Consider the following 3,158-nt stretch of genomic DNA (forward strand, 5'->3'; position numbering starts at 1 on the left):
ATTCTGCTTTTCTTTGCCAGTCTTTTCATTAGTCTTATGAAGGAACAAAATGTTGGATGTTCTCTTAATCTGCCATTTTTACTCATGTCACCTGTTTTAATGTTTTGTTTTTATAACCTACACTGTACAAAACTAGCCTCACAGAATTATGTTGATAAGGTGGAAGAAGAGATTTTTAAACATGTTATTAAGCTCAGAATATTCATTGTTAAACTTTCATTCAAAGTAATGTAAATGATACTGTATTTCTAAACTCATCTTCAACTATTCATTAGTAGTCAAATTCAATAATTTATCTGTTAAATTATAGTTAAGTTTAAATTAGCTTTTGATGAAAGAAATGGATTCTGGATCCATGAATTTCCAATAAGTTGTCTTCTCCTGACAGAAAACAAAAATTCACAATCTTTTATCAAATGTAAAGATGTTTGGTGATAAATTTTGACAGTGTAGTATCAATATCATCACCAACTCTGTTGTCAATAAATTATGGAGCATGTCACAATAACTTATAGAAAGACTGTTCTTTCAAGCGTCCACGTTTCATTTTGTGCTTTCGTGTGGCATTAGAAAACATGTTGCCTTCCTTCCTTGCATAGGAGTGTGAATCTCGAAACTTTGAGACAGGTCTCAGTTAATTTAGCAAGTTTATTTTGCCAGGATTGAGGATGCGCCCATGACATAGGCTCAGGAAGTCCTGGTGATATTTTCCCAAGGTGGTTGGGGCACAGCTTGGTTTTATACATTTTAGGGAGACATGAACCATCCATCATATGTAAGAAGTACATTGTTCTGTCCAGAAAGGCGGAGACAGCTCAAAGCAAGGTTTCCTGCCCCAACCCTCCCCAGGGGCTTCCAGGTCACAAATAGGTAAGAAACAGATATGGTTGCATTCTTTAGAGTTTCTGTTAAGTTTCTTCCAAGAAGGCAATCAGAATATGCATCTATCTGTGTGAGCAAAGGGATGACTTGAATAGAATGAGAATGGGAGGCCGATTTGCCCTGCGCAGTTCCCAGCTTGAAAGAGCCCGAGGTATTTTCCTTTCACATTTCCCCCTTTTCTTTACAAAGTCTTTTGGAGAAAGCATTTTACAAGAAAATGAATCTCTGGTCTCAGGTTTCATCAGATCTCTCAGGGCTGAGATGGTTTATTCCTAGATGGGTAGGTCTGGAAAGCTCATTTTTAGCAGGTTTCGAAGTCTTAAGTCCTGTGAAGAGAAAATAGAGGGGAGGAAGGGGAAAAAAACCACACAAAGTAACAATCCAGGCCACGAGTGGTGGCTCATGCCTGTAATCCCAGCACTTTGGGAGGCCAAGGCAGGTGGATCACTTGAGGTCAGGAGTTTGAGACCAGCCTGGCCAACAGTTAGTAACTCTAACTCTACTAAAACTACAAAATTAGCTGGGTGTGGTGGCATGTGCCTGTAATCCCAGTTACTCGGGAGGCTGAGGAAGGAGAATCGCTTGAACCTATGAGGCAGAGGTTTCAGTGAGCCAAGATCATGCCACTGCACTCCAGCCTGGGTGACACAGTGATACCCTATCTCAAAAAATAATAATAGTAATCAATGATATGGGCCACATTACTCTGAAATCCATACATTAGTAGGCAGGTGTGAAAGTGTCTTATGTATGTAAACAGGTTACTGTTATTTTCTTCCAACCTTGAAGTTGTCTGTCTTCAGCTCGCAGGGTTTTAAAGAAGCACGACTTAGTTTTCAGTGACTTCAAATTAGGAAAAATGAAACAAAGATGAAAAAAATTGAAAATATTATTTTGAAGACTTGTAGCCAAGAAAAATTAGAATTTGGTCCAAACCGTAGAAAATAATAAAAATTGGGAAAAAAATTAGGCAACACTAGAATCTAACAACAGATATACAATTATTTTGAAATAATTTTTTTCTCTCTCCAGTTCCCCATTTTACTAAAGATAAACCATGGTAGGGCTGGTTTGCTTATTATACTTGGCCTAAATATTTGTATGCAGTGCAGCAAGAATAATTATTATTTTTACACAGGCTTTTAAATTGGCTTTGATGGAACTTTGTTCCATAAGGGGAATCTCAGATAGGACTTCTTAAAGCCCAGCCCAGCCATGGATTTTGCCATCAAATACCCATGAGTTGGGTGAAATTTTCTCTTCTCTGGGTTTCAAGATAAACCTGGGACTTCTGTACCTGTCAGTAAGTGACATTCTTTACTTACCATGGGTCAGAAACCCTTTATAGGGACTGTGTACATAAAATATGATGCTAGTTTTTCCAAGGTCTTATTGGCTCTATAAGTCAAGTTTGATTCCTTAAAGGAAAGCACACCATTCCAGTCAAAGCCTTGGTAAAACAACCAATTTCTCCAATTGCATCCTGTTACAAATGAAAACAGATTCTTATTGCACTTATGCAAATAACTGTGTTGCCCTAAGTTAAGAATACTTGCAAGTAGTTTACAGTTCTGGGGAAATCAGGTAGAGAGAAACAAATGTGCTCCAAATTTTGTTCACAGGAGTGTACTGAATTGTTAAAGCTGTCAATAGCTCAAAAGAAAAGTTTTTAAGACCTCGAAAAACAAAACAAAGGATCAGCAAACAAATTAACAAATTCAGAAAAAAGTCAGGTGGAGTGTAGTGGCTCACTTCTGTAATCCCAGCACTTTGGGAGGCCAAGGCAGGTGGATCACCTGAGGTCAGGAGTTCGAGACCAGCCTGACCAACATGGCAAAACCAAATCTCTACTGAAAATACAAAAATTAGCCAGGTGTGGTGACGCATGCCTGTAATCCCAGCTACTCAGGAGGCTGAGGCAGGAGAATCGCTTGAACCCAGGAGGGTGGAGGTTGCAGTGAGCCGAGATTGTGCCACTGCACTCCAGCCTGTGTGACAGGAGCGAGACTCCATCTCAAAAAAAAAAAAAAAAAAAAAAAAAAAAAAAAAAAAAAAAAAAAAAAAAAAAAGAAAGTGCCCTTATAAAATCAACAGATCTCATGAGACTTATTCAATATAATGAGAACAACATGGGAAAGATCTGCCCCATGATTCAATTACCTCCCACCTGGTCCTTCCTAAAATGTGGGAATTTAAGATGAGACTCGGGTGCGGACACAGCCAAACCATGTCACCATTTCACCCAAGTTTTATGTGTTGGTACTAGTGGGCGGACT

The 3,158-nt window shown here is 38.8% G+C and overlaps 1 long non-coding RNA gene across 2 annotated transcripts in view; it reads right to left on the reverse strand.

Annotated features, from left to right (window-relative positions):
- Positions 1-634: 634 nt before the first annotated feature.
- The window catches only part of LOC108531181 (uncharacterized), a 61,453-nt gene continuing 58,929 nt past the window's right edge, over positions 635-3,158 (reverse strand). For both annotated transcript variants that reach the window (XR_001886084.1, XR_001886083.1), the window contains exon 4: positions 635-1,208. This is a non-coding gene — a long non-coding RNA (uncharacterized LOC108531181). The remainder of the gene's footprint in view (positions 1,209-3,158) is intronic.

The sequence above is a fragment of the Rhinopithecus bieti genome, unplaced genomic scaffold (assembly GCF_001698545.2).
Source record: "Rhinopithecus bieti isolate Rb0 unplaced genomic scaffold, ASM169854v2 scaffold_8350, whole genome shotgun sequence".
Lineage (NCBI taxonomy): Eukaryota > Metazoa > Chordata > Mammalia > Primates > Cercopithecidae > Rhinopithecus > Rhinopithecus bieti.